The sequence below is a fragment of the Castor canadensis genome, chromosome 7 (genome assembly GCF_047511655.1).
Source record: "Castor canadensis chromosome 7, mCasCan1.hap1v2, whole genome shotgun sequence".
NCBI classification, from domain to species: Eukaryota; Metazoa; Chordata; class Mammalia; order Rodentia; family Castoridae; genus Castor; species Castor canadensis.
This window is the reverse complement of record NC_133392.1, coordinates 140,827,599-140,849,347: the sequence shown is the minus strand read 5'-3', so window position 1 is coordinate 140,849,347 and position 21,749 is coordinate 140,827,599. Positions and strand designations below refer to the sequence as shown.

Below are 21,749 nucleotides of genomic sequence, written 5' to 3'. Positions count from 1 at the left end.
TGACCCCTCCAAATGTCCATGTCCTGATCCCCAAAACTTGTGAATATGTTACCTGTTGTGGCAAAAGGGACTTTGCAGTTGTGATTGAGTTATGGCTCTTGAGGCGATGGGGAGATTATTCTAGAGGACCCAACGTAATCACAAGGGTCCTTGCAGAAGGAAGGAGGGGGAGGGGCAGAGAAGGCATTGGGAGTCCAAATAGAGAAGGAGGCACAAGGGTGTTAGCAGAGTTTGGGGCCAGAGAGAGGCTGGAAGGTACCAGGTGCCATCTTGGTGGAAGGAGGAGGGGGCCACCAGCCAGGGAATCCAAGAGGTCTCCAGAAGCTGCAAAGGCCTGGGACAGCTTCCCCTAAAACCTTCAGAAAGAATCAGCCCTGACTCTGTGACTGTAGTCCCGCGAGTCTGATTTTGGACATCTGGTTCCAAAATTGTAGGATGGTAAGTGTGTGGTTTAAGTCACTGAATTTGTGGTGAGTTTTTATAGCAGTAGTCAGGAAGCAAAACACATTTTCCTCATCTGTCCAATGGGGGTAAGAGTAAACTCTCTAGTAACTGGGACCTAGCCGTACTTGGTGGTGACAAATGGCAGAGTGGAGAGTTGTCAAGGTTACAGCTCTGGAGTCTGGCTCACTGGGGCCAAGTCTGAGCTTGCACAAGCCTGTCACCTTCTATATTGCCATCACAAACCACTTGTCTGTCCTGTAGAGACCAAGTGCTCTCCTACCCCTGCCTCTCCCCAGCTCACAGCTGCTCGATCTTCAGGCCTCAGCTCAGGCCTTCTCCACTGGGAAGCCATAGAACCCTTCAAGACAGAGCCCCTCCCCTGGGTTTTAGAAACAAACGCCTAGGACATGTCCTCTCACGGCTCTTGACAGGTGCAAAATAAGTCAACAAACAATGGCCCAAGGTGCTGGGCCTGTTGTCGTATGAACGAAACAGGGGCCTGGCCTCACACAGCAGCCATTCTGTGTGTTGTAATCACCTCCTCTTCATCTTCCTTCCTTCCAGATGTTGTTCATAGCGGCTGGAGGGATGAAGCTGGGGGTCATTGTGCCCCCCTCCTGGGATATAGCACTGCACTCAGCACACAGTAGGAGCATAATTGTTGAATAAAGAAAGTCTGACCTGAACCATTTTCTGTACCTCTTATTCTATTGGAATATTCTAGCTATAAACAGTGTCAGAGATGGCACAAGAGAAAGTGATACGCAGACAGGGGAAGTGACTTGCTAAAGGCCGGGCAGCAAAAGATTGGCCCACACAGAACTGGAACCCAGGGAGGTGAGGCTCAGTGAAGGGCCTTGTAGTAGATTAAATGGTGGCCTCCAGAAAGATGCATCCTCCCTGAGTCAGAATGTGAGCCTGTGTGGAATAAGGGTCTTTGTAGGTGCAGTTAAGGTAAGTATCTCAAGATGAGACCATGCTGGACTACAGTGGACCCTAAATCTAATGACAGATGTCTTTATAAGAAATAGAACAGGGATGGGCACAGTGGCTCACACCTATAATCCCAGCAACTCAGGAAACAAAGGTAGAAGTATCATGGTTTGAGGCTAACCCCAGGCAATTGCTCTGAATTCAAACCACATACTGCCAAAAAAAGAAAGAAAAACAGAACAGAGACACACACCAAGAAGATGATAGAAAGACGGGAGAGGTAGACAGAGGCTAGAGCAATGCTTCTACAAGCCATGGGAGCCACCAGAAGCGAGAGAGTAGCTGGGAACAGATCGTCCCTCCGAGACTCCAGAGGGAACCAACCCCTGAACACTTTGCTTTCAACCTTTCAGCCTCAGGTGCTAAGAGAGACTCCTAGAGAGCAACCTCGACTGTGATAAGCTGTCATGGCAGGCCTCAGTAAGGAACACCAGCCTCCCAGGCTCCCGTGTGGTCCTCTTCCTCAGCACCATGTCCCAGTTTGAGAACCATGGCCGGTCCGTCCATTCATGGAGACAATTCATTCTCCTCCAAAAAATAATGACTGAAGAAGACACCAGCTAAAGCCACGTTACCAACACATAAAATGCCAAAGCGTTAGTCAGAAGGCTACAAGCTAACAGGCCCGTTCTCCGTGTGTGCCCATGACAGAGTAGGCTCCCTTGAAGCTGCTATGCCCAGAGGAAATCATGCCCAGGAGAGCAGGGACCCCCAGGAAAGTGACCTCCAGACACCTTCGTGATGCCAACTTAGCTGGTAGAGCAGGACACAAAAGTCTATGTTGTGTAGATTTTCTTCTTTACTGTAAGGGAAAACCCAGCCGCTTCCCACGTGAAGATGACAGGCCCTGACACAGCAGAAAGCCTGTTACAGCACAGAAAAGAGGAGGAAATTACAGTCTGGTTGAGATTCCACCGCGTGTCTGATGCAGGCCTGAGCAAATTATAAGTTTGCTTTATTGAATCCACACTCCAAACACTCAACAGGTATTATTATTCCAAGAGCCCAACTCTGTCCCTGCTTACAACTATCTGCTGCAGAATGAAACCCATTTTAAACACAGGAAACCAGGGTTCAGAGTGATTAGGTGGCTCAGTGAAAGTCTGCTGTCAAAGCCCCTCTGATCCAGGTCTGGTCTGACAGGCAGAGCCTGACCTGACTGCAGTTCCACCACCCAAATGAAGGTGGCACAGGGCAAGTTGGCCGGTGGCTCTGAGTTTCAGTTTCCCCATCTGTATGTAGGCACCATGGAGTCTGCCTGCAGGGTAGCATTGGGGTTAAACGCAATGTGTGTTGAGCCCCCAAACACTGTCATGGCACAGAAAGGGGCTCAGCAGATGATGGGGAGATTATTCATACTGGAACCATGATGTGACTCCTGTTCTATCTGAGGCAGAGCTGAGCCTGTCTCTCACAAATTAGACACATGTGCACAAACTCCCCAGCAGGCTGAGCCGGGCTTCTGCTGGCATCTGAGGACTCGTGTCTCCTGCCTGCTTCCTGTCTGCCCTGGCACTGAACAGGCATTGTCCCTTGGCACATGGTCCTGCTCCAGGCTGATCCTTCAGGGATTTTCCAAGCACCCAGGTGAGTTGTCGGTGGCAAATAGAGACGCTGTGTGGATTGGAACCACAGAGTCTCCAAGATTCTAGAACATATCTAGGGTTTTTTTTTTGAATGGGTAACTATGTACGTTTTGAGAAATAGCTTCTTGCTTGCTGTGAGCCTTAACAGCAACAAATGTCTACACACAGGACACTAGGTGACCATGTGACCCTGCGTTCCATCATGAGCTGGCTGTGGCCTGGCCCTCCCAGCCACAACATTAGTGTGCAGCCGCAGGCTAACGTCAAAGAGACACGCATGGAATGGACTGGGTTCAGTCCAGAAGGTACAAGTAAGTTCATGAGCAGGTAGCTCAGACTCTTTCTGCTTCCTTCCCCCCAGTTTATGGCCTTATGGAGAGATTCTGACCACCCGTTTACTGAGGAAGAACAAACTCAAGCCTGGTGGACGGATGAATCTTCATGAGACCATCAAATGGTGGATGGTGGGTAGCATTCAGCTCTCCTCAGGTGTGATCCTGCAGAAAAACAGTGAAGAAAAAAATCCTGCTTAGAACTCTGATGTAGCCTCGATGTCTAGGCCTGAAATATGGATCTACATGAATTCATGACAGTTACTAAGTTTTGGCTGGTTGATGAGTGACTTAGAAGGAGAAGGACAGATTTGTGACATGAAGTCTAGGGATAAGATATATGAATGAACTTCTCAGAAAGATATTGTCCCATGTCACTAACAGGCATCCACCGCAGACAAGGCTCTAAATAGTGATCTGGACAGAAGGACATGCTTGACAATGTAGAGTCCACTTCTTCATTTCTTAGTCACCCCAGTGCTTTTCAACAGTCTCATGAGTACAGTGGACATGGTGGCAGGGAAGAAGACTGGGCATGTGCTTAATATGAAAGATTTCCTTTTAGCCAAGGATGACCCGACTGGCTCTGCCACCAAGTGAGTCTGCCAACAGCCAAAACCAACAGTGAGCCTCCAACAGGACACTATTTCCCAAAGGAAACAACCAAACACCTGGTGGCAGGTTGGTAACATTGGACCACTTCCATAATGAAGAGGACAGAGAGTCACCCTCTCTGGGACAGATGTGAATGTTGGATATGAATTTGTCAGTTCTGCCCATAATGCTCCCAGAAGTACAATCATTCCTGAGCTCACAGTATGCCTTAGGCACTGTCACCATTCTCACAGCATTGCTTCTGATCAAGGAACTCATTTCTTAGAAAGGAAAGTGCAACAGTGGGCTAATGTCCAAGGAATTAATGGGTGTTCCCACACAACTCACCACCCAGATCCAGCTGGTGGGATAGAAAGGTCAACAGTTTACAGAACATTCAGGAAGACCCCTCTGGAGAGTTAGCATCATGCAAGAATGTTTGTTTATTAAAGAATATTGGCCATACTTTGACTCAAAGACCGTCGGATGAGGCTGTTCACCGACTACCGTGGTTTGAATTTGTCCTGCAAATTCCTTGTGTTGGCATCTTAACCATAGTGCAGCAGTGTTGAGAGAGGGGACCTTGAAAGAGTTATTAAACTATGAGGGCTCTGCTGTCATGAATGGATTAATGCTGTTATCATTGGAATGGGTACCATATAAAAGAATTAATTCAGTTCCTCTCCCCTCTCTTTCTTTCTCCCATGCTGTCTTGCCCTTCTATCTTCTGCCATGGACTGATAAAAGTAGCCTCCAGAACTGTGAGAAACAAATCTCTGTTCTTCATAAATTAACCCCGACTCATCTTTTATGCTATAGCACCACAAGGTAGACTAAGTCATGCCTACAACCAAAAGTCATGAGTTCGGGAAAGAAGGGGTGAAGTAGCTCCTCTCACTGTGCTCCGTAATAACTCACTGCGACAGTCTGCTCAGGATGCCTGAGCCTGGTACCATGGACTAGGAGGCACAAGCAGACACAATTGTCTCACTGTTCTGGAAGTGTTGGCAGGTGTATTATCTCTTGAGGCCTCTCTCCTTGGCTTGCAGACAGCAGTCTCCCCATAGCATCCTCACACAGCTTTTATTTTCTTTCTTTTCCTGTTCACATTATAGCTTCTCTTCTTATACAGACATCAGTCTTATTGGGCCTGGGCCACTCACTTGACCTCATTTAACCTTATTTACCTCCTTAAAAGCCCTGCTTCCAAATATAATCACATTGGGAGTGAAGGCTTATATTAGTCTGATTTCTGTTACTATAATGAAATAACTTTCCAAAAAAGAGGTTTATTTAACTCATAATTTCAGACATTTAAGGACCAAGATCAGGCAGCCTTGTCAGTTGGGCCTCCAGTGAGGGCAGATGGCATCATGTGTATGGGAGGAAGTGATCATATCTCAAAACAGGAAGCCAGAGAGCAATTCAGGGCCCAACCTCACTCTTCCAACAACTCACTCTCTTTAGAGCTCAGGGATACCATAAGAACTTCCTTAATCCCTTCTAAGGGCAGTTCCCACTATGCCCCACCTTTTTGGAGTTCCACACCATCTCCCAACACCACAATCAGAACACTGAGCGTCCCATACACAAACCCATGGAGGACGAACCACATTCAAACCGTAGCAGGACTTCAACATAGGAATTTTGGGAGGAACACAACTAGTCCATAATACCCCTCACAGGATATTTGCTTCCCAGTCTGACAATTTTGAACTTTGTTTGTCTGGTGCTCATAGCCCCCAAGGTAGGGGGAGATGTTTTAGGCAGGTTCTATAGCACTGGAAGGTGAAACTGGAGTTTCCTATGTCACTGAATCAACAGGAAGAAAACGGGGTCACTGCACCAATTGAGACCAATTGCCGTAGGGAAATTGGTTGATCACTACATAGGTGGGGACCAAGGGGGCTGTGTCTGGACCCTGGGGCATTCTCTGGGCACTTCTAAATTCTTCTTGTCCCATGTAAAGAGTCATGGAAGACACAGCATCCATGAATGGCAGGACCGTGGGGGACACAGATTCCTAAGGAACGACCGTTTGTCTTACTCTCCAGTAAAGTATCCTGTCCCAATGGGGATCTGGGTGGAATCAGAGACCATATGCAAGGGGTAGAAGAAAGTCACAAATGCCAACCGTGTGCTTGTGACCCGCTGCAAAAGAGAGGCTCGTGGCCTCTGTATACATGCTGTACATATAGATTAACTATATCCTCTCCACTATGTTATTTTATCTTCAAGTTGTTGGAAGCTAACCTCACAATTTAGACATTAGGTAATTAAAAATCAGAGGTACTGTGGCTGAATTTAAGAAACAATGAATATAGCCAGCAATTGAAATGACGGCCACGAGTCTTCGCCACCTTGAGCTGGCAGAAGAGTGAGTTTCTTCACTCATATTGAGGACAGCTGCATCTTGGATGATGGAAACACAGGTTGTTTCTTTTCTGTGTGGAAGTTCAAATGTGTGTCGAAGGGCACATTTATAAGTTGAGTAGCCAAAGGGGTGAACTGTGCCAAGGATTGATTTCCTGCCTCTCGGCCCCAAGCCCTCCTATTTACTCTGTCTTTTGATATTGGAGCTGGGCCTCATAAACATTTCTCCTTTATGGCAACACTGCCCCTTCTCAACAGACGACACAGGAGGGAACCGCACTGTCACAGCTAAGGCAGGGACTGCTGTCCCTGGTTGTGGGGCATGTCCCCTCCTTCTCTGAGCTGCAAGCTGATATGGGATGACCAGCACTCCTGGTCTCACACCCTCTAGCAAGTTTCTCATCCACCAGGCTGGACCACCTGGCAAATTATCTGCCACCATGTTGTATGTTCCTGTGTGGCCCACCTTCTCTAGCATACTCGGTCCTTCAGCCCTGGTGGTCGTCGTTAGGGCTCCTCTAAAGCCTCAGCCCCTTCCTCGCCCGTGCTCCCTAGATCCCAGAGGTAGTAGCTACTTCCTGCATTTGTCCTTCTTGTATAGATACTGCTTGACTTACGATGGGGTTTCACCTCCATAAACCAATCATAAGTTGAAAATGCATTTAGTGCACCTAACCTACAAGCATCAGAGCTCAGCAATGCAGCACTCTGTAGACCATCAGTTGTTTGTCCTTGTAATCATGTGACTGATGGGAACCACAGCTCACTGCCACTGCTGTCCATATTGCAAGAGAGTGGCCATTGAGCATATCACTAGCCTGAGAAAAGATCAAAACTCAGACTTCAAAAAAATTGTTGAATGCACAAGTTTTTGTTGAATTGCACTTTTGCACAATTGTACAGACAAAAAAATGTTAGTCAAATCACTGTAATTTGGAGATTGTCATCAGCATTCCAGAGTATACAGTATTGTCCTCTTTTTTTACATTACACTTTCCTCATTCAGATTTCTGAAGGGGTGTCTGCCTTCTGCCTGGACCCTGAGCGGTTCATGGGGATGAAGTTGAGGACACTTTGATCTCAGACTGACCACAGGCCATTTGTTCAATCAACTCAGCTTCTGGGGCATCTCCATGGTGCCCCAGTGTCCTGGGATGTGAGGACACACTGTGAACCAGAACAACAGGCTCCCTGCTGTCCCAGAGCTCAGTCTGGCAGAGGGAGGAAAAGCCTGCTTTTCTGTTAATGATCTGCGTGAACTTGAGGCAACACTTCATCTCTGAAAGCTTGTATAATCTCATCTGAAAAAATGCAGACAATTATAATTAAGTTGTGAGAATTAAATGGTGGGAAAATCCTATAAATAAATGGTTTGGGGCTGTACCTGACACATTGTACACACTGAATAACTCTTTCAGTTATTCCTATTAATAAAACACAGAAAGATAGTAAAATAGAGCCCAGAGCCACCTCCTCTATTGGCAGAGGAGGGGACTGGCCCAGAGAGGTTAAAGTCACACAGCTAGCTCATGGCAGACTTGGTTCTAGAATTCAAATATTCTAAGGCCCAGCCAAGAGCCCCCCGCCCACCAGTATCTTTAGATACGGATTCCAGGCCTGTCCTGTAGACTGTTCTAGATTAAGGGGAAGGAGGAAGCTGCAGTACGCTTGACCTCACATGCGTCAGGGTGAGCTGTTTCCTAAGTGTGACAGGAAACTATTGATATAGTTGTCCTGGGAACCGTTTAACAGGCACCGTGTGCATGGCGCTCCAGTGTCACCCAATTACATGACCGGCCTGTGAGCAAGGCAGGAAGACATGGAGAGGCTGAGATCATCCCTCACTGGTGAGCTCATGGGGGAGCCTTTGGGAACCCCCTAGTGGCAGCCCTTCCCCTGACTGTCTTTTCCTCCCTTTTCATCTTTCTCACCTCCTTCCTGCTATTGTTTCCAGTTCTTTCCCCTCCTCCTCCTTCTTTTTTACTTTTCTGCATGTTCCCCCTTTCTTCTTCCTGCCTCTCTTACTCCTCATCTACTCCTCCTTTTTCTCCCTCTTCTTCTCTCTTCTCTATTTCTCCTCCTCTGTCTTTCCCTCCCCTTCCTTCCACCCATGCCTTCTCTCCCTTGCCCCATTTTCTCCTCTCTTTCCCCTTTCCATGTTCACCATGGGATCCCCTGGCGACCATGAAGGGGGACCAAGCTCCTCTCTAGCCTGCCAGAACTATCCCATTCCACTGAAGGATTGTTGCTAAAAACATCCACTGCCACCAGGCTTGCTACCAGTAAAAATAGCACCCCTTTCTCCCTTCTAATTAGCTACCGCCTCTGGCTGTTTTGCCTGGGCCTGTGCAATCTCTTTGTTCCTCAGAGGAGCAACTGTGCCTAATGGCACCCATCTGTCAAGCAGGACAATGCCTATCTCTGCAGCTTTGTGCATTCTCAGCTGTACATCTGGGACCTGCTGTATCCTGAGGATGGAAGGAGCAGGTATGGGGACACAAATTAGGGGCTCCTCCTTCAGGAGCAGGTGTGTCCCAGAGTCATAGGGCTTGGACAAAGAAGGCATAGCACGTAGAGCCTCTACAGCTAGCACCAGCCCTTCTTCCCTCATTGTTGGAGATAGTGTTCTGGTTCCATGAAAAGAACACAGGTTCTGAGCCTACAGATCTGGGTTCAAATCCTGCCTCTACTCCATCCACTTCTTTGAGCCTCACTTTCCTTGTCTATAAAATGGGGAAAATGCTATGTGAGTTGAGGGCCCTGATAAGAACTAAGAGAGTTCATATTTAAAAAGCAGCTTGTGGCCAGGCACAGTGACTCATACCTGTAATCTCAGCTACGTGGGAGACAGAGGCTAAGAGGATCAGTTCAAAGCCAGTACAGGCAAAAAGTTAAGGAGACCCCTTCAACCAATAAAAACCTGGGTGTGGTAGCAGATACACCTGTGATCCCAGCTACACAGGAGGCCTTAGGTAGAAGGATCATGGTCTGAAGCTGGCCCCTGGGCAGAAACACAAGACCCTACCTGAAAAATAACTAAGGCAAAAAAGAGCTGGGTATGAGGATCCAGTGGCAGAACACCTGCCTAGCAAGTATAAGGTCCTGAGTTCAAAATCCGGTGCCACAAAAAAAAAAACCAGGAATACCTTGTATAGTGTGGGATTCTTGGTACAGTTTTCCTCTCAACCATCCCTCTGACCATTTATTTATACATTTGTTTGAATAAATCCAACCATCCATTTGTTCATTCATCTACCCACCCATCTATCCACCCACCCATTTATCCATCTACCTATTCACCCATCCAACCAACCATCCATCTATCTATCCACCCATCCATCCATCATGCTTCCTTGGCTTTTATCCCACTTTCTTAGGCCTAGCAGACTTCAAGTCCCTGGCATCCTTGGTCTCCCTGGAGACCATCTCATCTGCTTCTGACAGAACCAGTCAACTTTCCAGGGAGCTATTAAGTGGACTCCACCATTTATTTCTGATCTTACTCACCACCACCGACACACACTCTCCCCTGCCGGGGGCCACTGAATCTACTGAGTACTGCAATCTTACTGAGACCCACAACTTCCTCTTTACCCCACCTGGCAATGGAACTCTGAGGAGCCAAAGTTGCCCAGGATTCCACAGCAATGCAGGGTCCCAACATGGTTGTGCTTGCGTTTGTAGCTGCTTTGTCAAAACACCTTTGTAGGTGATGACTATCAAGACAAAATGAGGGCAGAATGAGGAGCAGAGTAGACATTCAATAAACACGAGTTAGATGAAGTCATGAATGAGCAAGAACTTACGTCTTGTGATGTCCCAGAAATAGATGTTCCTGGCTCCCTCAGGCTGGATTCGTCCACATGGCTGTCTCTTGGAGGGCATTTTCTGAGTGACTGTTCTGTCCTGCTTCTCTTCACACACACCCAAGGAGAGACAGGGAGGTGGGGGTATCTATTTTTATACCTCAAAGAGCTGCAGGCGAGCAAAGCAGGAGCCTTCTGGTTCTAATAGGTCAGGTGTCAAATGGCCTAGTTAGGGAAGGAGGGGATGGTGAGGTTGCTACCTCTGTCCCTGACATTGCCTAGAAAATGCCTGCTGTCAGGGTCCTTAGCTACTGTCACTCAACTCCCACCCACAATTCAGAGGATGGCAAGGTGAGCCATTATACATCCTATATAAGTCCATTATAAGTGCTATATGGCTACACATATTATTTGTGCATAGGCACATATAAGTATGCACAAAAACATACATGTGTGGTCTTGATGGTCACCTGCATCAGAAATTTCCTATACTGTATTTGAAGAATTTACCCCTTAGGAGACAGAAACTGAAAATGCCAGGGATGCTCTTCCTGGCCTCCTCTACAGCCTGGATGAGGTCATATGACAAGGCTTCTCCAATCAGATTCTTCCATCCCCGCCTTTAGATTTTGGACCAGGCACTCAAAGAGGAGCTGAGTCTGTTCTGGTGCTGGAGTGGCAGAGGCTGGAATAGGCCCATCTGGTGTCCATGGGATAGGACATGGCCAGAGTCCAGCTGCAGCTGCAGAGCCAGGTGGTAGAGGAAAATGTGGTGTAGGCTGAGGGCCCAGGGCCTGGTGGAGGAGCCCAGATGCTGTCACAGTGGGGTCTTGGTCCTGGAGCCATAGCCCAGAGCCTGGCTCCCCAGTCCTCCTAGTGACTGCAAATAACTCTCATCATTTTATATACTTTATTGAGATAGAAAAATGGATACCACAAATCCATTTATTTTAAGTGTAAAATTAAAAGAATGTTAGTAAATGGACAATGCAATCTTGTTGACAATCCAGTTTTGGGCACCCCCACTGTCACAAGAAAGCACAGCCAAGTTCGTGGTCCCTGCCACTCAGCCTAGGCAACACTCATCTTTCTGGGGCTATGGCCTTGCCTTTCTTTGTCACTGCTCATGAGTAGAACCATGCCTTCTGCAGGCTTCTGTGTCTGAGTATAACAAGTTTGACATCCATCCAGACTGTAGGATGCCTCCATGCTGTTCATTTTTATGGCTGGACATATTCCATTGAGTGATTATGCCTCATTATTTATCTATTCACCATGTGATGGTCATTTAGATTGCTTCAATTTGGAGCTATTCTGCACATCGCTGCTGTGAGCCTCACACACAGGTCCTTGTGTGGACTGAGTTATATAGTACACTTACATTCAACTTTACAAGAAACTGTCAAACTGTTTTCCAAAGTAACTGTATGCTTATTTTCTCATCAACGATGCACAAAGTTTCCAGTTCCTCCAAATTTTTACTGACACCTCTTATTATTGGACACTATTTTTGTTTTTGTTTGGTTTTGACTTTATTTTGGGTGCTGGGATGGGGAGGGAACCCAGGCCTCATGCATGCTGAGCTCGTGCTCTGCCACTGAGCTATATCGCCCAACCTCTCTGGCATTTTCATTATAGTCTTTTTTTGTTTACTTATTCAGGCTGAAGTCAGCTAGAACCTACTTCTGTCACTTGTACTAATAACTCTGACTACTCTGCTACTTCTCTAACTGTTCACACAGCCTCTACCATTCCAGGGCATTTTAAAACACAGCCTCCTCTTGGAAGCCTCCCCTGGTTTCCACAGCTGGAAGTGGTGTGTTCCATCATTTAATCTGCTGATGGTTTTACCCTGCTTTGCACTAACTCTGTGAGCGACCTTGGCAAGTTACTAAACCTCTCTATGTCTCTTTGCTCATCTGTAATACAGGGGTGAGAATAACAGCCTCCTCACAGGCTGTAAGGATATGTGCCCATATCCAGTTCTCAGGACAGCGCCTGGCCTGTCACAAACTGCAGGTGCTCTGTCACTTCCATTCACATCATTGTCACCATTAGTGTAATCCCTGGGGTCTATGAGCTGCTCCCCAGTGTGTGACTCCATTCCCTGCAGAATGACTCTTCAGGGCTGTGTCTGTGGCTCGTGTGTCCACCAAGTCCTCCAGAGCACCCAGCTTTTCCACAGGGCCCAAGCCCTCTGACTGTGATCCAGACCATGCCCTCCGCTGGCCCAAGACCTTTTGGTCCCCCTAAGGCCACTTGTGTCCACTTACTTCTCACTGTCCAGACCACAGCTGCCCCATTCTCACCTGTCACTGCACTATTGGGGGCTCTTAACTGACCCTGTACTGCCAGAGTCTCCCTCCTTGCTCCCCTACCCTGGGTGTCCTCCCTGGACTGGAGCTCTGAGCCTATCCCGCTAATGAAACAGGGCAGGCTGGGGATCCTGTGACCACAGGTTAAACTGCAAACCCTGCCCCAGCCTTTGAGGCCTCTACTCTCTCATCCTGCAGCCTCCTGGACTGTATCCCCCTCTCAGACACTGAAGCTGCTTCCATCCCAAACACCTCCAGTTCCCAACTGCAGCACTTGCTCACCTGCCCCTGGGCCATCATCCATTTATTTAGCTCAGTCAGGAGCCTTTTTTCCACTTCAAAGCTAGTCTTTCTTTCTGGAACATTTCTCCTTTGGCCCTTCCTCTTCTCCCTCACCCTACCCAGCATCCAATTCTGCCCGGGTATGCTAATGTCTCTGAATCCATCCTCTCCTCCCCATCCCCGGTCATCTCTGGCCTGGCCACTGCCAGGCCTTTATCTAGTCTTGCCCTCTGCACCAATCCCCCTAGCAGCTGAGGGACGGTGTGAACCTCCCTACCCATCTTCCTCTGCACTTTGCAGAAGACAGAAACTCCAGTGCAGCTGGACTCCTGCAGCACCTGCCCCCACTTCCCCTCCCACTTACCCTTGTTCCCTCTGCCCTGCAGTGAGGACTCTTCTCAGGTTGATGAGGTGTCTGGGCTCCACTACCACAGGGGCTCTGCAGGGCTGGACATTTCTTCTTCTATCTGTCCATTCAGTAAATGTCTAATTATGCACAACTCTCAGCTGATCTTCTGCCCCAGGGCAAGGGCAAGGCCAAGGGCAGCCTCCTCTCAGAGCTGGCCTCTGTGATTTGCATCCAGTCCTGTGATTATTTAAGGACAAAGATACCAAACTCCCAATTCCAAGAGCAGGGCCTGGACACAGCAGGTGCTCACTAAACACCTGCTTACTGGATAGATAACTAGGGGCTGCCACTTAGTCAGCACCTCCTGTGTGCCAGAAACCATGCCAAGTACTTGATAGCATCAGCTAATCCATTCCTCCAACATCCCAACAGAACCCCACTGTACAGATAAGAAATCAGAGGTTCTTTAAAGAATGGAACTGCTGCAGAGTCCCATGATCACTGGGTGGCAGAGCCAGGTCTCAAGTCCATGTGCCTCTAACCCTTTACTACCTCATGTCAGTGCTGGTAAAAATACCACCCACTCTCACCCCACCATGGTGCTTCCCAGTCTGCTTGTCATATTTGTCCTCCTAGGCACCTATCTTTCCCCATCAGACTGTGAGCCCTTGAGGGTGTTTCTCATCCCCATCGCCCCCAGCTCAGACACTAAGGACACTTCACCAGGCCAGTGATGAACAGAGGAGAAGAGGGAGCTGCCCAGAATCCTGGCTCATGCTACTTGTCGAGTGACAGAGTTCAGTGAGTACCAGAGCCTTTGCCACCTAGGGGTCTGGAGGAGAAAGCAAGGCAAGCACTGGGCTTGTGGGCACTCAGCGTCCCCATTTCCAGTGGGTTGGCCAAGGCTCCTGCTGAGTGGGCCAGGCTCTGTGCTGCCATCTGTGCCACTAGGCTGCCCAGAGAACTCAGCTCTCCCACACTGCTGCTCAGCAGCCTGCATGCCCACAGATAAGTGTCTCTGTAGACCCAGAAAAGGGCATGGCTGACACAGCAGCTGCGCCATCAAATAATGTAATTGGCAATTTAATGAGGAGCCTGGGGAGCAGCCCCTCAGAGCGAGGGCTTGTGACCCAAATCCCAGTGATTATGAATTACTAATCTCCTTCAAAGGCTCTCAAGTTCCCACCGAACGCAGCCAGGACAGATCAGAGCCTCCTGGCACCTCTCATCAGATTGTCTCTAAATCAATAGAGGAGCACCTGTTGGGAGCAGAACAAACCAGGGTGAGCTGGGGCTGCAGGGAAGGCCCAGCACAGGGAAGTCAATTGACAGGAAGCCCTGGCACGCAGGAGGCGCCCCAGGCACTCCGATCAATACACTCCCGGGCCAAGCTGTATTTGACCCGCCCTCCCAGTGCTGTGTGCTCACCAAACCAGATGGCCTTTGTCTGCCACCCTATGGGCACCTGGAGGCAGGTGTGGGACTGGGTGAACCCCAGAGACTGATCCTGGACAGGCCTGGGTTTGAATCCAGTTCTGCCCTCTTCAGTTGAAGTGGGACTGAGAGAGTCTCATCACCTGTCTGAGCCTCACAGTAGGTTCCCACAGCTGGATAGATGCAGTAGGTTCTGGAGGTGCCAGGCAGAAGCTGGGCCTTCCCGAAAGCCGCTCAGGTGCGGCCTTCTGCTTTGGCACAGCTGGAGCCCCTGATGTGTTTCAAGTGGCAGGGGACATCAGGGTTTCGCATTTCAAACCTTTGTCTCAGTCCCTCTGTGGGTTGTGAGGACAAAAGGGAAAATGCTGCTGAGAAGCTTAGAGCAGTGATGGCTCAGAGCAGCTTCCAGAGAATGATAGTAAATGTCATCCAAGTGGAGCTGGGTGGAGAGAAAAGATGACCAATGATTCCGAACAGATGCTTGCAGCCCCCTCCCATCATAGCAGCAGCCTGGCCCACCAGGACAGAGGCCCCACCCACTAAGGCAGTGACCCTGCCCGTGAGAACAGGGCTGGACTGAGCACTTCACCCATATCACTGGTTCCTCAAGGCACCAAGCCCCATGTGATAGGAGGATAAACTGAGGCTCTGAGAGGTTATTGAGGTTATTCACTGAATCTTAGAGTGGGAGGGAACTTAGAGATGTGCCCTCCAGGACAAGTCCCATTTTCACAGAGGGTGAAACAGAGGTCTGGGAAAGGGCAGTGGCTTGTGCTTGTAAAGCCATCCACTACATTGCACGAGGGTGGCAGGTCCATCAAGGCGGGAGATAACAGACGTGAGTTGGACAAGGCCCCTGACCCAAAGCTCCCAGCTCGAGGGGAGGGCACAGTTCTAATATGGATTATGTCTCCACACTTACCATGAATGGGCACAGACACCGTGCAGGGGAGGATGGGCTCCATATGGGGAGGAAGGGGTAGCATCAGGAAGGAGGCCAGTGCCCCGACAGTCACTGTCATCAAGCCTCTTGCCTGAACCCACCCCCTATCCAGTCTCTTCACTGGTCCAAATCAAGGTTCCCTGTCTGTGTCCCTCCACCTGCTTCTTGGGTGGTGGTAGCAGGGAGTGTATGGAAACATTTTCTGTAATGAGTTGCCAAAATCTAGCTGCAAAGCCACCAGAATCAGTCACTGCAGCCTTGTGTGACTGTGGAAAACAGAAGCAGCTATCTGCAAGGGCAGAATGGTTAGAGGCATTGTGGAGCAATTTGTGCAGGGAAATCCAGACACCTGTTCTGAAGGGCAGAGCTCAGGGAAGGGAGACGTGACAAGCTCACTGGTAGTTTCTTCTGGGTGGAGGGGTTGGGTTTGCCCAGCTGAGCTGAAAGCAGAGAGCAATGGCCTGGGCCTATCCTCTCCTGAGCCCCACCTTTTCTTCTTTCCCCAGATTCTGGCTTTGCTGCATGAAATTATAGGGACATACCTGTCAGCCTTTCCCTGCTGTCCCCTACCCAAGAAAACAACATTCATTCATTCATTCACAGTCTTCTTTTATCACTCATTTATTGAACACCTATTATGTGCCAGGAATGGTGATAGACACAAAGAAGCATGTGCAAAGGTCATGGGGTAAGGGGAAGCAATGCAAGGACAAAAAACTGGGAGTCAGCCAGAGGGGCCGGAGCAGATAGCAAGTGAGACAGTAGTGTTGGAGGGGAGGGGTGGGGCAGAGCTGAGCCAGGAAATTCAGGCTTTGCCCAGGACTGTGGCACTTGTCTGAAAAGTCATCAGTTGAGAGTTTTAACTAAATCATACTGTGGTCAGTATCTCTAATAACATGGGAACTTGATTTCTACTAATCCCAATCGCCTGCCTCCAGGTTGAGTCTTGCCCCACACACCCTGGGGACACAGTAGGAAATCAAGCCAGTCTGCCACGACCTGGTCATTCTGGGGTGATCACTGAGCTGACAGATATACAAACGTGGTAATTACATGTGAACCATGCCAGGCGAATGCCACAAAGGAAAATGAAATAGGATTAAAAAGGGAGAGAGAGCAACAGGGGGTTGCTAATATTACATGTGGGGGTCAAGAAAGTCCCCCTGGGGAGGTGGCACTGAGAGGAAGCTGAGTGACAAAAGTGAGAGAGCGGAGGCATGCTCCTGTCCCCAAGTCTTTGCTCTTTCCGTGCCCTTGCCTGGATGTCCCTATCCAAACTCTTGAAACCCTCAATGCACCAGAGCCCACGTGCCTTGGAGCAGCACAGAGGAAGGAAACAGACATTTTTTAGAGTTGGAGAGGGCTAAGTTTTATTGTGTATCAGCCCCTTCCTTGCCCAGTTCGCACAGGCTCCTTACTAACCTCTCCAGGTGTCGTTGCTTCCATCCAGTACATGCAGCTGGAAACACCAGCCCCACAGGCTTCTCTTAAGAGTGGAACTCATAACCCATGAGAAGGGCCTGGTGCACAGTAGGTGCTTAATAATTACTGGCTGACACAATCAGATGGTGCTGGACTGACATAGCCAGCTCTGTCCTGAGCACTTCGCCTCCAGCAGGGTGGGCACTAACACCAGAGAACTGTCACCCACCAACCTCGCTCTAGGAAAGAAAATATTCTAATTCCAAAGAGTAAATGTCACAGACTTGGGAAGGATTCCGAGCTTCCGAAAAGAAATACTCACTGGGCACTGAAGGGAGGGAGAGAGAGAAGCCAGTGGAAGTGGAGGGCCAGAGTGAGGGGCAGAGAGATGCCAAGTGGAGGTGTGTGTGTTGGGGGCGGGGGTGGTGATAATGCATTCACTTACACCTCTGCAGAGGACATGGCCTCACCTGTATCTGCACAGTGCAGGGATTGTTCTAAGTCAAGGGTTGCACGCTGCAGGCTGTAGGAGGCAGCCCTCTGTCAACATGCATGAAGTATTTTTCAAAATTGGATGCACTCCAATGTTTGCAAATCAGGGTATTTTGCCCAGAATCCCAGATCTCTCTGGCTGGCAGCATGGAGAGTTGGCCATAGCCTGCCCTCTGCCCAGCCAGCTGGCGGAAGCCAGAAGCTGCTGCCTGCCATGGAAGGCCCGTGTGCTTCAGTGAGCGCAGGACCCCACTGGCCGCTCTCAGCTCTGAGGCTGAGCCAGCATTTTTGGCATGGTGCTTGCTCATTCCTTATGCCCAATACATCAATCCTCTTTCAGTTTCTGGAAGAATCGAGGTGACCCCTGGACCAGAGGATCTAACTCTAAGACCTACCTGTCCACTTTGGGATTCTGTGGCTATCTCAGCCCAATGTCTTGAGACAAAATAGCCCTGTCACCATTTTGTCACTTCACTCTTCATTCCATCTGGTTCTTTCAGAAACAGAAAGAACCAGAACTCAGTGACGGCTGGGCAGTCTTCAGAATCTTACCTAAGAAATGGCACGGGGCTGAAGTGACAAGGCTGGGAGTGTGACCAGATGGTTCTAAGGTTTCCTGTCCTTGGACTCAGACCCAGTCTGCCCTTGATGTGGTAGGTTGAGACCTTTTTAGAGGAGATCACCTGTGGGGTCTGCAGCTGGAATAGGTGAGCTAGGATCCAAAGGGCATGGAGCACAAAGACCCCATCTGGCCTCTGAGCAAAGGGCCTTGGAGTCAGGCCTTCCTGCCACAGCTGGAGAACCATATGGCTGGAAACTCCTTACCCCTTGCCTCAAACCATGTCCTGGAACCCATGAGTCCCTCTGACCACTGTTTGCTGAGAGACTAGAGAAGTCACTTACTGATTTGAAGTCCCCATTTCCTCACTTGCCTCCACCCCCCACCTCCAGAGGCCCAGGAGGGAAAAGGCCACAGGACAGCCACTGAACAGTGCAGGGGGAGGAGGAGACTCATGGCGATTTATTGACATTACATCTGACCCATGGTCAGATGTCTGCTTTCCACAGTTAGAGTTACCATGTCCTGTGTCCCTGCTGGGAGCTGGGCCAGGTGAGAGTGCCCACTTCTACCACTGCCAACCCTCAGGTGGCTTTCCTTATGCAGTAACTTGGGACCAAGGAAGAGGGTGGCCCTGCCCTTCCATCATCCCGGGAGCTGAAGATCCCTGTACAGGCGAGGGGCAGATCCACAAAGGATGTTCCCTGGTGGGCTGAGGGGTGTGGAGGGTTTATTATCCCCCAGACTCTCTGCCTGGCCCACCTTAGAACATTTCCCTCCCCAGCAAACACATGCAGAGGTACCTAGACCTTCACTTGGTGGTTGAGGAGCCAGGTGCTCAGCTTGATTCCGGTCACAGGCTGGTAAATGGCCTTACCCTCAGCCCAGCAGCCCATATATATTAGTCTGCTTTCTATCACTGTCACAAAATACTTGAGATAAGCAACTTAAAAAAGGAAAAGTTTATTTTGGCTCACAATTTCAGAGGTTCCAGTCCATGGTCACTTGGCTCTGTCATTTTGTGTCTGAAGTGAGGCAAAACATCATGCAATGGTGGCTTGAATAAGGAGGAAGGGAGAGGAAGAGAGAGGAAGAGAGAAAGAGGGAGGGAGGGAGGGAGGGAGAGGGACGTAGGAAGAAAGTGGTCCAATATCCCCCTCAAGGTCACACCCCCAATAACCTCACTTCCTTCTTGTAAGCCTCACATCTTAAAGATTCCGTCATCCCCCAAATAGCACCACAGGCTGGCCACTGGTATTTGGGGGACACTTCAGACTGTAGCATCATGTAAGTCCCTGCTAGAAAGTCTTCATCAGACCTGGCCTGGCCTTGGCTCTGTCACCTGTGGGGCAGGTCACACCTCTACAGAGTTGAAGTGTGAGCTCCTTCTGAAGATCCCAGCTCTGCATCTGGAGTCTCCACAGAACACATGCAGTCATCCACCTCATGGTGCTCAGGTGACAGCAACCATGACATGGCACTGCCACCAGTAAGAGCTGTCACTTGTAGAAGGCCCACTGCCTGCTGGGCCTCTCATTTTTGTACATGATACAGAGATGGACTGAAGCTTGATTTTGAAGGTATAGATATCCAATTTTCCCAGCACCATTTGGTAAAAAGACCATCCTTTCTCTGCTACATGGCCTTTGCATTTTGGTTAAAAGGTGTTGCTTTTAGTTTATGAGCCCATTTCTGCATTCCCCTTTCTGCTGCACTGCCCACCTATTTACCTCAGTGACAATGCCACACTCTCAGTTATTATACTATGTCTTAAAGTCAGGTGGTTCTAGTTTTCCACCTCTGATCTTTTCAAAAACTCTTTGGGCTATTTGCATTTTGATACAAATTTTAGAATAAACTCATCTTGTCTGCAAAACCCTTCTGGAATTCTATCAGAATGATACTGACTCTGTAGGTCAAGTTGAGGAGAACTGATATCCTGGTAATAATGGGACTTCCACTCTGTGAACACAGTGTGTCTCTCTAGCTACTTAGTCCATTTACAATTTCTCTCAAAAATGTTTTCTAGTTTTCGGCGGATCATTTGTGCACATCTTTTGTCAAATTTATAAGACAATGATTTTAAATTTCTTATGCTATTGTGAACAGTATTGATTTTTTATTTCAACTTCTGGTTGCCTGTTTGCAGAAGTGCAATTGATATTTGGCTATTGACCTAATATGGTGAAACCTCGCTAAATTCACTCTAAAGTTAAAATAGGCTTTTGTAGATGCCATAGGATGCTCTGCAGAGAGGATCATGACATCTGTGAATAATGGCAGGTTTACTTCTTTCCTTCCAGTGTGGATGCGTTTGCTTTCTTTTTCTTGCTTTGTGGATTGGCTAGAACCTCCACTACATTTTTTTTTTTCAGTACTTGGCTTGAACTCAAGGCCTACACCTTGAGCCACTCTACCAATCCTTTTTTGTGAAGGGTTTTTCGAGATAGGGTCTTGGGAACTATTTACCCAGGCTAGCTTCAAACCACAACCCTCCTGATCTCTGCCTCCCGAGTAGCGAGTAGCTAGGATTATAGGCGTGAGTCACCGGCACCTGGCTCCACTACATTTTTAATAGATGTGGTGAGAGTAGGTGTACACCTTGCTCCTTATGGCCAGGGGGGAGACCTTCAGTCGTTCATGATTAAGGATGGGGCAGTGGTAGATGTCTCATAGCTGATCTTTATGAGAGTTAATTTGTAGTGCTAGTTTGGGGGAGTTTTTTAATCAGATATGGGTCTTGGGTTTTGTGAAATGGCTGTACAATGATCACATGGCTCTTCGATCTCGTGAACTATTTCAATTACTCTTTGAATATTAAATTAGCCTCGCGTATTAAAAAAGTTTGATTTAGCTATGATGTATTTTCAATCTTATATGTTTTTGGATTGGTTTGCTAAAATTTTATTTAAAATTCTCTCATTTATGTTTGTGGGGAATATTGTTCTGTAATTTTCTGATAATGTGTTTGCATATTTTTGATATTGAGGTGTTTCAGTGTGTATTGTGTTGCTATAGCAAAATACCTGTAAGTGGATAGTTTATAAAGAGCAAACATTCATTTCTCATAGTTCTGGAGGCTGGAAGTCCAACATCAAGGTGATGGCAAGTTAGGGCCTGGACTCTCTGCCTCCAAGATGGCACCCTGAATGCTGCATCTACCAGAGGGGAGGAATGCTAGGATAGTTCATGGCAGAACGTGAAAGGGAATAAGAGTGAGCTCTATTCACCAAGTCCTTTTATAACAGCACTAAGCCATGTGAAAGATGGAGTCCTCATGACCTAAACGCCTCCCAACACTGTTGCATTGGGGATTAAGTTTCATATGAAATTCAGACTCGAGCATTGGGTAATGTTTGGATCATAGGCTGAGTCAGGTAGTGCCCTACTCTTCAATTGTCTCTAAGGCTTTGTGTAGATTTGGTGTGACTTCATCTTTAAATATTTGGTAGAATTCCCTAAAGATGCCATGTGGATCTTAAGTGTGTTTGAGGGGGGATTTTTAGCTATGAGTTCAATTATTCAGCATCTTCAATGAACATAGACTATCCTGTCTGTTATTTCTTCTTGAGTGATCTTTGCTAGATTTTAACTTGCCAAGTGTATTTGCGTAAATTTGTTCCTACTATTCCCTATTCCCTAATACTCTTTTCATTGTCTGTAGAATTGGCAAAACATCTTCTCTCTCATTCTTCATATTGGCCACTTATATTTTTCTCTTTTTTTCCTAATCACTCTGGATGTATATTTATTATTGTATCAATCTTCTCAAATAATCTGATATTATATTCATTCCTCTATTGTATTTATGTTTCTCATCTGATC

General features: G+C 48.1%; 1 long non-coding RNA gene across 1 annotated transcript; it reads right to left on the bottom strand.

Moving 5' to 3' along the window:
* Nucleotides 1-2,376: 2,376 nt before the first annotated feature.
* On the bottom strand, nt 2,377-13,236 carry LOC141424692 (uncharacterized). The gene is made up of 3 exons (XR_012449542.1): nt 13,090-13,236; nt 10,129-10,353; nt 2,377-3,520 (listed from the first exon to the last, which is right to left on the bottom strand). It is a non-coding gene; the product is annotated as an uncharacterized lncRNA (long non-coding RNA).
* Between the last annotated feature and the right edge of the window lie 8,513 nt (nt 13,237-21,749).